At 35.4% G+C, this 15,170-nt stretch overlaps 1 protein-coding gene across 2 annotated transcripts in view; it reads right to left on the bottom strand.

Annotated features, from left to right (window-relative positions):
• LOC148953436 (uncharacterized) overlaps nt 1-13,763 on the bottom strand; it is a 29,164-nt gene extending 15,401 nt beyond the window's left edge. Inside the window, exon 1 of one of the 2 annotated variants that reach the window (XM_089088532.1) lies at nt 13,747-13,763. The gene's annotated coding sequence lies outside the window, so the exon portion shown is untranslated. Of the gene's footprint in view, nt 1-1,909; nt 1,933-13,746 lie in introns of those variants that run through there. The other variant, XM_089088533.1, reaches the window with a different exon arrangement.
• Between the last annotated feature and the right edge of the window lie 1,407 nt (nt 13,764-15,170).

Here is a 15,170-nt window from a genome sequence, read left to right as displayed (position 1 = left end):
GGGGGGGGAAGAATTGCCCCAGCAGTATTGATGCAACCAAGAACTGTTGTGTTTTCTCTCCCTGTTCCAGCAGTTTGCTGAAACCTTGGAAAGTTCTTCTGTCCCACAACTTTGGTTCTCGAAGGATCAGTACAGAAGCTCGTCTCGTCCAGGTTGTACACAAAGTGGGGCTTATCGAGGAGTTCAAGTTCATTCAACGTCTCTGAGAGAAAATAAAAAAATCCGTAGATCAAGAACAGATTTTCGGCTTTGTATCTTAAATTCTCTTTGGTTTCAGGCTTCTTGTTTGAAGTATTTCTACCAGTCCCAACAAAGAAAACCATCTTTGAAAGTGGTTTTCATATTATTCACCTTCACATAGTCACCTACAAGAGTGACTATATTGGTTTGGGATATTCCAACAACCCATTTGTCCGTGGTTTTGATGCACTTTGAAAGAGTCACTTTTTCATCTAAATCCAGTTGTGTAGGTCTACTTGCTCCCACTTTCGACCACGTCGCAGTCAAATGGTCCGAAATCGTCGACTTTGGAATCCCATACTTTGCTGCTGCAAGTTTGATTGTCAGCCAACCCATTTTCACCTCTGCTAACACCTTGTCCAGATCTTCTGGGCTGTACTGTGTCCTCGGCATCTGAAAATTAAAGCAAGGGTAAGTAAAAGGTATAAGAAGAAAAGTTGTTTGCACTGAAAGAAACAAAAACTAATTAAAGTTGCAGATAATCAGCCCTAAAAAAACTATTTTTCCTGAAAATAGTTCAGTAAACTCATGCTACATTGTTAGAAACTCGAGAATCTCTGATAGAACACAGCTCAAGGAGGCAGAGGTCAAAATTCAATGAAAAGGAATTGATTGCATCACATTTTCCCGTGTCCGGAAATACCCCTCTGTGTCCGGAATCATGCCTCACCATCTGTCCGGAATTACCCTGTTTGGGGTCAGAAAATGGGTAATTCCGGACACCTAACCTACGGCTAAACCGTTAGAGATAAAAATCTGGAAAAAATCACACTAATGCCCTAATTAAAACCCTTTTGAATGGTAAAACAACAAAATCCGTAAGTTACACCGTTCACCAGCACATACAAAAAAACTGACACCATACGTACTTTTTCATCAAAGTTTCTCCGACCGACTCCGGTTCAAGACTGACTGTCTCCCCCACGCGCTGGCTGTTGTCAATCCGTTATAGTGAGTCATAAACCAGAGCCTTGGCACTACCTCAGTTACTTTTTCAAAACAAATCTAACAAGGGGTTGGCAAGATAAAAGGGGGTGTCTGGAATTACCCACTGTCCGGAATTACCCTGGTTCACCCTATTAGATTTTTTTTTTTTTTTTGGCTAATCAATTGGCCAAGATCTTCTGTCTCTTGGCACAAAGCAATTTTTGAAGAAAACATGAAAATCAAAGTTCATTGTGCTCTGATCACTGGTCTAAGGAATTTCACAATAATATTATCAAGGTCCTCTCTTCAATGTTCTATTGGGTATAAAACGTGAATTTAAGCACTTTTGACTGAGATCAACCAGCTCTTTCACATTATGCTGTAGAACCTGTCACACAAGCATAACTTGAGACTATATGCTATGTTATACAACCTTACCTCAGCAATATTTCAAACAAGGAACAAAGGATTCTCTTTCAGTCATCTAACCACTGCTGTTAGGCAAATGTATCTATCCTTATTTAAAGCTAGCCAAATAGTTAACTAGACTACTGAGTAAAGAGTGACAGTTGAGAATTAGGAATAATTTTAGCACATATCCTACTCTATCTTTTTCCTAAAATTGTAGACTAGGCCTATTGAAAAGTACTTGAGTGGGCCTATTTGAGAAACATGAGATGAGCTAGGTTAGGCCCTGACCTAACTAATTGTTATTAACAATTTTTTATGATAAAATTCATACTTAGATTAAATAAGAGATACACAGGAAGAAATCTTTAGATTGCTCCAAGTTGCAATTCAAGGTAAGAGATGGAAAAACCTTCTAAATAAATTCTAAAACAGAAATATTTTCTTCTTTATTGACTACTTGACTAGAGCAATAGAAATGACATCTTATATTCGGCCAGTTTTTAGCTTTTCAATGTGCTCTCTGATATGCTGAATGTGTTAAAAGGATTATTGTTAAGATCACCCGTTTTGCAAAGAAAGAAGATCACCTTTTTTGCAAAGCAATTATAGAAGATCTTCAATCTCTTGCAAAAAAACTATAGGAGATGCAAAAAGATCGCTTACTGTGATTCAAATTTATACCTTGTCTTCAAGGAAGGACAGTGTTGGTTTTCTCTAGACATTAAATAAAAAAAAAAACAAGTTTTTTTTTTAACTGAAAGTAAGGAGAGACATTAAAACATAAAACGAACAGAAATTATTCTGTATATGAAAGGGGCTGTCCCCTCCTCAATGCCTCACTCTTTAGGCTAAAGTGTTTTATTGTTTTAAGAAACAGAGTTGTGAGAAAGAGTCAAACTTTAGCATAAAGAGCAAGGCGTTGAGGAGGGAACAGTCCCTTTCATATATGGAATAATTTCTCTTCATTTTAAGTTTTAATATTGCTCCTTACTTTCAGTTGAAAAAACTTGTTTTTTTTTTCATTTAATTTCTGAATGTTTTTGAATTAATGCAAGTATTCCTAAGGTTTGGCTGTAGGCTATGGGCTTGTAAGAATCCTCCAAACTCATGATCCATTTATGCCGTAGGACTAGGCCTAGGCTAGACCTATATATTATAGCCTATATTAACAGAGTATATATCCCTATTTCCCTAATGTGCAAATATATACCCAGAATTGCATCCTGAATCCAAGTGTAACATTTGACAGGTAAAAGAAGGTTAAAGGAACACACTCAGAGCCTAAAATAGCCCATTGGAAGGTGATTTCAAATTCTTATCTCTATTTGCTCTGTAATCTATTTTAAGGCTTCGGAAACTGCATAAAGACAAGTCAAAATCTGTTTTAAGCCAGGGAAAAAATTAACTTTTCCATTATTTTAGGTCACTAGTCATTTTCTTTAACTCTAGGTTTTGAATATAACAGATTAAGATTAAAGAACATAATATTACACAATAAATTCATACAACTAATCTCTTTCCAAGAAATCCTTACCATTTAAAATTTTGTTTCATTTTGTATGCAAAAATTAAGTAGCCTACTTTTTTAGAAGGTTTTTTCTCTTGCTGATTTTTGGAATAGGAAAGCAGGGAAGTTGCTGTTGAAATATCAATCAGAAAAAATCAGTCAAGTCTAAGAAATTCATTTTACACCTACTTGCCATTTCTTTTCCTAGAAAAAGTTTTTAATAGAGATCCAAAAAGAAAAATTTGGACAGGTTTGAGGAAAATTTGAGAAATTTTTGCACTATGAATTAGGTCTGTGAGGCATTTGTACCCTTGCTGTGAAAAGCTTTTAAATTTTAAAAGTCAGATAAATGTGCATCTATAGCTAGATAACAGGAAAATGTATATACTGTTGAAGAATGTAGACTTCATTACTTTAAATTGTAGCTTAGAGCAAATTTAAGAATTTTCATTCTTGTAGTGCTCCATTATGACTTCTGTGGGTTGTTTGCTAAATTTGGGTTGAGGACTCAGCAGCTTCCCAGTTGTACAGGAACTCTTGCTGTAGCCATTCTTTGTCAAGATTTTGCTTGAATGCACCTGTTGAATTGGCAGCCACAGTATCTTCAGAGAGTTGATTCCACAAGTTTGTTACTCATTGACTGAAAAAGTGGCTTCTTTCTTGGATTAGGGAGCATTTCTTGAAGATTTTCTTGGAATGCCCTCTAGTCACAGAATGCTCTGGGGGGGGGATGGATAAGAAGACTAGGGAGAACATTTTTGGAAATAATTTTGTGTGTCATTATCATGTCACTAGTTTTCCTCCAGCATGCAAGTGTAGGAAGCTTCAAGTTACATAAACACTCATTGTTTGGCATTTGTTTGAGGCCTTTGACCATTTTGGTTGCTTTTTGTTGGACTCTTTCTAGTATTTCTTTGTCCTTCTTGAAATAGGGTGATGCCAGGGACATTATAAACTCTAGGCACAGGCAAACTAGTGCCTTGTAGAGCTTTATAAACACACTTGGGTGTCTGCTAGAGATATGCCTTTTGATCATTCCAAGAGATTGGAGGGGAGACGACAATACAGATTTTGCATGGGTGCTGAACTTATGTTGATGATCAATAATGACTCCAAGATCTCTTTTTTCAGAGACTGCAAACAGGGGGTTACCTTGGAGATGGTACTTCTGATGTGTGTTATGATTGCCAACAAATATTGAATTTTCAGCATAAAGAATGAGGAGGTTAGAGAGAAGATTGGGTGCATCATTTATATATAAGTTGGCAAATAAAGTTGAGGGCCCAAGAATGGTCCCCTGGGGAATGCTGCTTAAAACAGTTGTAGACAAGGAGAAATGAGGGACACCTTGAGAGTCATGAACTATTACAACTTTTGTTCTTTCTTAAAGGAAACTATATCCACTACAGAAATCAACTATGCTGAACAAAAGGGCTATCTCAAAATTTTGATGTAATGTGTTGGGGTTAAGGATGGACGTGGGGGGGGGGGCTAGTGGCCCACCAATCACTTTCGATAATTAAAAAGGGAACTTGCCCTTATCATTTACAATCAAATGAGCCCCTTTTGAAGTTTCAATGAAAATACCTTCTATAAAAAACATATAAACCCCAGGATATAACTCAAAACCCTTGCCCTGAGGGTTGTTGGGGAGTGTCCTAATCAAAAAAGCGTATTTTCTATCTGGAAATCAACTATGCTGAACAAAATGGTTATATCAAAATTTTAATTGGATGTATTTGGGGGAATGATGGGCAGGGGGGGGGGGGCTAGTTGTCCTCCAATCACTTTCAACTAGTAAAAAGGGTACTAGCCCTTTGAATTACAACTCGAATGAGCCTTTTTTGAAGTTTCTATGACAACTCCTTATATGAAAACCTTGTATGCCCCGAGGGCATAACTTAAAACACTTGCCCTGAGGGTTTTGGGGGAGTATCCTCCTCAAAAATATATTTTCTATCTTGAAATCAACTACGCTGAACAAAATAGTTATCTCGAAATTTTGATTGGATGTATTTGGGGGAATGATGGGCATGGGGGGGGGACTTGTTAACCTCCAATCACTTTCAACTATTAAAAAGGGCACTAGCCACTCCAATTTCCAATCAAATAAGCCCTTTTCGAAGTTTATATGACAACTCCTTTGATACGAAGTGCCTGGGTATGGAGAAAAAAAACCCAAAAAACAACACATTGTGCCCAAATTGTTCTTTACTAAGGCAGTGCTAGCACACTGCCTATGAAAAGGTGGGCGTGAGAGGGGAGTAAGTTACCATCCAATCTCTTTCAACTATTAAAAAGGGCACTATCCCTTTGAATTTCCAATCAAATGAGCCTTTTTTGAAGTTTCTATGACAACGCCTTCTATAAAAACATTATATGCCCCCAGGGCATAACTTAAAACCCTTGCCCTGAGGGTTGTGGGGGATGTTGTCCTCAAAAACATATTTTCTATCTGGAAAACAAATATGCTGAACAAAATGGCTATCTCAAAATTCTGATTGGATGTGTTTGGGAGAATGATGGGCATGAGGGGGGAGGCTAGTTGCCCTCCAATCACTTTTGACTATTAAAAAGGGCACTAGCCCTTTGAATTTCCAATCAAATGAGCATTTTTTGACGTTTCTATGACAACACCTTATATAATAGGGCATAACTTAAAACCCTTGCCCTGAGGGTTGTGGGAGAGTGTCCTCCTCAAAAAGATATTTTCTATCTGGAAATCAACTATGCTGAACAATATGGCTATCTCAAAATTTTGATTGGAAATGTTTGGGGGAATGATGGACGTAGGGGGGGGGGGGGGTAGTTGCCCTCCAATCACTTTCAACTATTAAAAAGGGCGCTAGCCACTCAAATTTGCAATTCAATGAGCCCTTTTCAAACTTTCTAGGACAACTCCTTCAATATGAAGTGCCCAGGTATGGAGAAAAAAAACGAAAAACAACACATTGTGCCCACATCATTATTTACTTATAGGTATAATAGGCAGCGCACTAGCGCTGCCTATTATACTGTCAGCCAAAGGGGCACCCAAAACAATCCATACACTTCTTCTGGAAAATGTTGAACAAGTCCTCTTCCATTTTCCAAACAACCCATGCTTTGGAACCATTCTCAACCCCCATCATCACTCTAGCTTCCAATATCCTAATCTTGGTTTGCTGATTCTTCCAATTTTTTTCAACTGTGAAAAAAACCTGGGTCTTGATTATTTGAGTCTACCTTTCAAATTTTAACTGCTTCTAAAAAGTCCATCAAAATGACCCATATGAATAGGGATAAAATGCAACCCAGCCTATTTCCTGATTTAATACAAAACCCCTTACTAGCCTAATTTCCTAACTTAAATGCAACAATTTTATTCTCCTATATAGCAATAAAACTTGAATGTATTTGTCTGATATACTATACAAGGATACAACCTTTTTTGAAGCTCTATTATCAGCTGAATTAAATGCTTTTTCATAACCTTAAACTTTAAAACTGAGGACTAAATGGGTCTGATGACTCAGGTGCTTTTCATTTATTGATCTAGGAGTGAAAACTTGTTTAATACATCCTCTCCTTCCTAAAACAATACTATTTTTCCTTTAAAACTATATCTAGAGTATCTCTAAGTCTAAAATGTATCACCATACTAAGTAATTTGTTTCCTACAGAAACCAAGCTTACAGCCCTATAATTACCATACTCACACTTAAACCTTTCTGATAAAGGGGTTTAATTAAAGTTTTCTTAAAATTGCTAGGTACTTCCCCTTTTAAAAAATCATATTCCCAATCTTCAGTAATCTATCTCTAACTTCACAACCACTATATTTCCAAATGTCATTTATCACACTAACTCCTAAGGGTTTATAGTTCTTATCCTTTTAGCACTGTCTCTAAGTCTTCCTTGCAAAATAAATCTTCCTGCACTTTTAAGTTGTTACACTTTTCATTCTTTTCTATTTCATTTCCTGTAAATTTATCACAGTATAGTATATTCCCAGAATGTTATGGACATCTTCTTTTAAAACTTTTCTTGTGACTAATTGAGGTCTTAGTCATATCTTTAACTGGGCCAGGTCCAGATTGACTACTCCCTTTCAATTTTTTTCCATGTTAATCCAATACTTTCGGGTGAAAATATTGATTGAGTCCTTAAAGATTAAACTGTCGTAAATTGGGCTTAATGAAATATCTCCAGTATCTCTATTTATTGCTAAATTTTGGTTCATATATGTTTTTATCTCAATTACCTCTTTAAAAGTTTGTGGTATGCCATTTACAGTTGATCTTGAAGGACTCAATCAATATTTTCACCCAAAAAAACTTAAAAGAACCTATTTGCATATCTAATGAAAACCGAAATTGTAGACCAGCTAAAACTATTGCAAGACAAAAGATCCTTGTCCAATCATCTTGGTAAATTCATTTTCATTGATTCCTGCCTGGTTTTTATTCAGTGTCTGTTCTGTCTTTGTATAGTAAACTTTGAAAGGTTAGATTTTCGTTTTTTTTTTCTGTTTAGCACTGAGGACGACTTAGCAGAGGTCCTTGTCGAAATATTTGCTTATATTTTGTCATCTTCATGGTTCGCTGGCTGACAAAATCCTCGTTTTTTCACCCTTTTTGATTTTATTTTTCATTTTGTTAGTTTCTCTCCTCTCTCAGTTTCGTTTGTCATGTATAGTCAGTGTGGTCCAGAAATATATCTGCATCAAGCATACGGGTAGCATTGAACCAATATTGGTTTATATTTTGTAAATTGTGTTAAGAAACATTCAAATCAAATTTGTTAGTTTAATTTATTAGAAAATAGTAAAAAACATTGGATTCTTCCACCTTCTGTACGTTTCAACCTATATATAGTCACACTATACGTAGGCCATTTTTTCAGAAATTGTTTTTCGCTTCTTTAACCCATAACTTAAAAGAATAGCGATAAGAAAGATTCGTCCTACGCCACAAATCCACAAATTGCAGATACTGATGGTAATAATAATCTGTACCCTCATTGTGCTCGTCTGCTTTTAAAACTTTCGCGTAATGCTTGAGTACATGTTTTTCATTCAGCAAAAACTCGTTTATCGGAAAAATTCTCAAAACTGGAATTTCAACAGTTTCAACAAACACGGATTTTCCTTCTTAGATTTTGTCCTGGTTCTCCCTTGAGAAATTCATCCTCTAAGGTTTTTACATCCAAGGAACTAAGTAGTCTATCAAAACGATCTAAATTTGAAATGGCTCAGACACACGTAAATACTTTAGAAATTATTACTGGTGTGGATTCTGCTCTTTCGAGCTCCCATGGTGAGGTTGAAAATCCAGACCTACTCAGAGGAGAAACTGTAAAGAGTATTCTTAATTATAAGCCCTCTTCGTCACTTTTAACTCAATCAAAGGAAGAAATTAAAATCCTCCAAAATTTAAAAAAAGACAAAAACACAGTGATTACGAAAGAGGACAAGGGAAACACAGTTGTAATTATGAATTCTGCAGATTATGAATTAAAAGTAAACACTCTTTTAATGGATAAAAATATTTACAAAGAAAATAAAATTTGATCCCACGGATAAATACACACAGAAGTTGAGAAATGAACTAGGAATTTTAAAAGATACTAGACTAATTACCCCTCAAATGTACAGAAAATTTTATCCCAAAGGTTGTTCAGCCCCTAAGTTTTATGGTCTGCCTAAAATCCATAAGAAAGATATTCCGTTACGTCCAATTGTAGCATGTTATAGGTCTCCAGCTACGGGTATAGGAAGCTTCTTAGCCACCACAAAAAAAAAAAAAATAGAAAAATATCTAAAAAAAAAAAAAACAAACGAGACTGTGTCCAGTGGAGAGAAAAGGAAACAACAGAAACAAAAAACGCGGATATTTTGCCTGTATACAAACGAGGTATATTCAGCACGAAAGAAAGACAGCAAGAACAAGATAAAAAAAAAACGAGATAAAACAAAACAACAATAAAACCACCACCAAAAATAACCAAACCACAAAAAAAAAAAAACAAAAAATGTAAAAAAGGCGAAAAATGAACCACGTAGGGAAAAGATGCAAATAAATATTTACTTCAGTTAGGACACCAGAGTAACAGAGGAAAAATAAAAAAACTGTAAATTACTTTAATTATTCAGTTGCAAAATAATCCTTTTGTTAGCTATTACTGAAGCAAATCGTTTTGGTCTAGCAGGTAAAATAGTCCCCTGGTGATTATTTAAAATCTTTACTCCCTTATTGACTGTTGATTCACTCTTTAGAAGGTTATCATAAATTGGGTCAATATTTAAATTACCCGTGTCCCTATTTATGGAAAGGTTAGCAAACATATGTTTTTTAATTTCTATGGCTTCCCTGGCCATGGCCACCATAGCATCATTCTTAGCCACCATTTTTAAGCCTCTTTTAAGCACACAGAAATCCTATATTAAAAACTCCATAGATCTTGTTGAGAAGTTAAAAAATCAAAGTACAACAGAAAATACCGTCTTATCTAGTTTTGATGCAGTTTCTATGTACACTTCATGCGATGTCCATAAATGTGAGCAGGCTTTACAAAGAAATTTAGAGGATAATTCAGCTTGGTTGGATTACAAAACTTTGGAAATTGATACAATAATGACCCTTGTTTGCCTTTGCAACAAGTTCTTGTCTTATTTTAAATTCCAAAACAAATTTTTTCTTCCAATGATGGGCTTATCCATGGGCACTGTCTTGTCTCCTTATTTGGTAAATTTTTACATGGATTTCACAGAACAGTATGCTTTGAATAGGTTCCACTTAAAACACCCTATCTGGTTTCGTTTCGTTGATGATATCCTTTCTGTTTGGGAACATGGACAAGACTCTCTAAGAGATTTTTTGGCACATTTGAACTCTTTTGATTCAAATCTCCAGTTCACAATGGAACTCGAAGATTCAGGTAACCTGCCTTTCTTGGATGTTTTAATTATAAAAACAACTCCTAGCCATTAATTCTCTAAACATAAAAAGCTAAATCATAATTATTATTATCTACATTCCTCTTCTAATCACCCTCCTTCTTAGAAAAGAGGGGTAATACTCTTTTTCGTTAACAGAGTTTAAAAAATTTGTTCCCATAGTCAAATACATTCTGAATTAATTTATGTAAAGGTTATTCTTTCCTACAACGGCTACCCAATCAATCTCATTGAAAATATAATAGATAGACGATTAAAAAAGATAAAAGAACAAAATAGGGAGCTTGTCCCCCTTGATTCAGTTATACCGACAATTGAAAAAAAACTTTCATCGTTTTACCATACATCCCAAAACTTTGCGATAAACTTGGAAAAATTTTAAAAAAACATAATCTCTCTGTTTCTTTCAAAACCGAACAAAAAGCTGAACACTTTTTCCACTCAGGTAAGGATAAAACGGACCCGGTACTGGGTAGTGGTGTCTACAGAATCCCGTGTTCTTGTGGAAAATTTTACATTGGTAGGACCCATCAACAACTAGGTGAACGTTTGCATGAGCACAAAATTTCAATAGATAAGTCCCTGAGATTAAAGAATAGCAATGAAAACTTTGATTCAGCATTGGCTTCGCATATTTTTGTAAATCCAACCCATCTAGTTCTGTTTGATGAGGCAACCTTAATATCAACTGTAAATGGCCTATCACAAACTTTTAAAGAGGTAATTGCGATAAAAAAGTACATAAACCAAAATTTAGCAATAAAGAGAGATACTGGAGATATTTCATTAAGCCCAATTTACAACAGTTTAATTTTGAAGGACTCAATCAATATTTTCACCCGAAAAAACTTAAAAGAACCTATTTGCATATCTAATGAAAACCAAAATTGTAGACCAGCTAAAATTATTGCAAGACGAAAGATCCTTGCACAATCATCTTGGTAAATTCATTTTCATTGATTCCTGCCTGGTTTTTATTCAGTGTCTGTTCTGTCTTTGTATAGTAAACTTCAAAAGGTTAGATTTTCGTTTTTTTTTCTTATTTGTTTAGCACTGAGGACCACTTGGCGGAGGTCCTTGTCAAAATATTTTCTTATATTTTGTCATCTTCATGGTTTGCTGGCTGACAAAATCCTCGTTTTTTCACCCTTTTTTGATTTTATTTTTCATTTTGTTACTTTCTCTCCTCTCTGAGTTTCATTTGTTAAATTAACTCTACATACAGCTAGGTGACAAATCCTTATTTTTAACATTAATAACACTGCTCCTACACACCCTAGTATCCTGAATGTCAGTAATGTCCTGAGGAAGCTTATGATATTGTTGCAAACAAAAGGAAATTAAACTTAGAAGCACTGAGTAGGCTACATGACAAATAGTTTTAAACTCAGCTGTTCACCTCACAAATAGAAACTATAAACTTTTTGTGAAAGTACTGGATATGAATGAATTTGGATACTGAAGTTCAGAACTTCAGCTGCAACAGGGAAATTTGTTATCCCTAATAACTAAATGCATAATATAGACCATTCACATTAAGAGGAAAGGCATTGGAGATAGAACAACTACCTGAAGAATTTAATAGAAGTAAATACATATTCTATAGGCAGGTTGCATCAACATTCAGAACATTGATTTATGGAACATTTCTTCCAATTTTGAGAAGTGAAAGGTACCATTCAGCACTACTTTTCCAAAACAAGAACATCATCAGAGTGATAGTTCTACTCAGTTTTTTTTTCACATTTTAAAAAGGAAGCTTCCCCCAATCTCTCCCCTGGTAAGGCTATTAACACCATTCAATCTTGTTCAACTATCCCTGCAGCACCATCAAACTTAATATGTCATCCAATGCAAAAATTATCAATTACCAAAGATATGGTCTTAAATAGCCTAGAAAAACTTGATGTTAATAAATCCAAAGGATCAGATGGGATACACCCAAGGCTTCTCAAGGAATGCTGAATTGTTCTCAGTTCTCCCTTGTGTAGACTCTTCCAGTTGTCCCTACAAAATGGAGAACTATGTTAGATTTGAAAACATCCTATATAACATCAATCCACAAAAAAAGGCCCCAAAGATCATGCAGAAAATTACCATCCTATAAGCATCACTTCTGCAGTTGTAAAGGTGCTTGAGAGATTTGTCATTAAAGCTCAAATTCAGCACTTGGAAATTAACAACATTCTCACTTCCACTCAACATAGCTTCAGATCTTTAAGATTTGTTGATACTATATACAAGTATGTTACATCATTGTTAGATAATGAATTGCTTGTTGATATGGTGCTCTTGGACCTCTCAAATGCATTTAACAGAGTTTGCCATGAATTCCTCATCACTAAACTAAAAGCAGCAGCTGTTGATGATGTTATTTTCCAGTGGATATAGTTTCCTTTAAGAAAGAACAAAAGTTGTAATAGTTCATGACTCTCAAGGTGTCCCTCATTTCTCCTTATCTACAACTGTTTTAAGCAGCATTCCCCAGGGGACCATTCTTGGGCCCTCAACTTTATTTGCCAACTTATATATAAATGATGCAGCCAATCTTCTCTCTAACCTCCTCATTCTTTATGCTGAAAATTCAATATTTGTTGGTAAAGCAGCCACAACCTCTGACCTGCAATCTATCCAAAAGGACCTTGATATTCTTGGGACTTTGGCTGATACATAGCTCCTCTCTTTCGATGCTGACAAATACCATGTAATCCACTTTGGCAATCATAACACACATCAGAAGTACCATCTCCAAGGTAACCCCCTGTTTGCAGTCTCTGAAGAAAGAGATCTTGGAGTCATTATTGATCATCAACTTAAGTTCAGCACCCTTGCAAAATCTGTATTATTGTCTACCCTCCAATCTCTTAGAATGATCAAAAGGCATATCTCTAGCAGACACCCAAGTGTGTTTATGAAGCTCTACAAGGCACTAGTTTGCCTGTGCCTAGAGTTTATAATGTCCCTGGCATCACCCTATTTCAAGAAGGACAAAGAAATACTAGAAAGAGTTCAACAAAAAGCAACCAAAATGGTCAAAGGCCTCAAACAATGAGTGTTTATGTCACTTGAAGCTTCCTACACTTGCATACTGGAGGAAACCTAGTGACATGATAATAGCCCACAAAATTATTTCCAAAAATGTTCTCCCTAGTCTCCTTATCCATCTCCCCCCCCCAGAACATTCTGTGACTAGAGGGCATTCCAAGAAAATCTTCAAGAAATGCTCCCTAATCCACATGTTACACTTGGATTCAGGACGCAAATTCTGGGTATACACTTGCACATTAGGGGAATAGCAATATATACTCTGTTAAAATAGGCTATAATATATCTAGGCCTAGTCCTACAGCATAAATGGATCATGAGTTAGGAGGATTTTTAGAAGCCCATAACCTATAGCCAAACCTTAGGAATACTTACTTCAGCAATATTTCAGACAAGGAACAAAGGATTCTCTTTCAGTCATCTAACCACTGCTGTTAGGCAAATGTATCTATCCTTATTTAAAGCTAGCCAAATAGTTAACTAGACTACTGAGTAAAGAGTGACAGTTGAGAATTAGGAATAATTTTAGCACATATCCTACTCTGTCTTTTTCCTAAAATTGTAGCCTAGGCCTATTGAAAAGTGCTTGAGTGGGCCTATTTGAGAAACATGAGATGAGCTAGGTTAGGCCCTGACCTAACTAATTGTTATTAACATTTCTTTATAATAAAATTCATACTTAGATTAAATAAGAGATACACAGGCAGAAATCTTTAGATTGCTCCAAGTTGCAATTCAAGGTAGGAGATGGAAAAACCTTCTAAATAAATTCTAAAACAAAAATCTTTTCTTCTCTATTGACTACTTGACTAGAGCGATAGAAATGACATCTTATATTCGGCCAGTTTTTAGCTTTTCAATGTGCTCTCTGATATGCTGAATGTGTTAAAAGGATTATCGTTAAGATCGCCCGTTTTGCAAAGAAAGAAGATCACCTTTTTTGCAAAGCAATTATAGAAGATCTTCAGTCTCTTGCAAAAGACTAAAGGAGATGCAAAAAGATCGCTTACTATGATTCAAATTTATACCTTGTCTTCAAGGAAGGACAGCGTTGGTTTTCTCTAGAGATTAAATAAAAAAAACAAGTTTTTTTTTTTAACTGAAAGCAAGGAGCGACATTAAAACAAAACGAACAGAAATTATTCCGTATATGAAAGGGGTGTCCCCTCCTCGACGCCTCGCTTTTTAGGCTAAAGTGTTTTATTGTTTTAAGAAATAGAGTTGTGAGAAAGAGTCAAACTTTAGCGTAAAGAGCAAGGCGTTGAGGCGGGGACAATCTTTTTCATATACGAAATAATTTCTGTTCGTTTTAAGTTTTAATATCGCTCCTTACTTTCAGTTGAAAAAACTTTGTTTTTTCTCATTTAATTTCTGAATGTTTTTGAATTAATGCAGGTTTTTGATTTTGGTTCACCGTACATGAGTAATTAAAACGAAATTTGCATATTAATTTTACTTTTTTTTGCTAAATGACTTTCTCGAAAGTTGTTTAATTTTATTTACTAACGTTTTTATTAGTATAAATATACTTAAATTACGAATTAACTTATGTAACGAACTTCTTCTATATTCGTATATTTTTATTACGTATATTAGGGGGCTCGTCCCCTAGTCAATACCTCGCTCTTTATGCTAAAGTTCAAATTTTTTCGAATTTTTTACCTATACCCCTTAATCACAAAGACCGTTAATCAGAATAAATAGCTCTTACGAAAGTACTAAAAAAAACTTTAGCGTAAAGAGCGAGGTATTGACTAAGGGGTGAGCCCAATCATATGCGTAACAGTTTTTGTTCGTCTTAAGTTTTGATGTTGAAAAGTTTTCAGTTGAAAAGTTTTTCAGTTGTTTTTTTTATTTTAATTCTAGTTTTTTTTAATAACGCTGGGAAATCCGGCGCCCATTCAAAGCTATGTCCCTTCCCCCATGAAAACTTCCTCCATGGAAAGATGCTCCCACGTAACCTCCAACCCATCCCCAACCCACTACCAGAGAAAAATTCCCCCTGAAAACGTCTGTATACTTCCCAATAACCACTACTATATGGTATGTAAACATTGGGTAAAGTTCATAACTTGCAATCCTTCCCCTGGGGACTGTGGGAGA

The sequence above is a fragment of the Artemia sp. Qi Xiang Cuo genome, chromosome 4 (assembly GCF_049724085.1).
Source record: "Artemia sp. Qi Xiang Cuo chromosome 4, ASM4972408v1, whole genome shotgun sequence".
Lineage (NCBI taxonomy): Eukaryota > Metazoa > Arthropoda > Branchiopoda > Anostraca > Artemiidae > Artemia > Artemia sp. Qi Xiang Cuo.
Note: the sequence above shows the minus strand (reverse complement) of the source record. Positions and strands in the feature narration are given on the sequence as shown.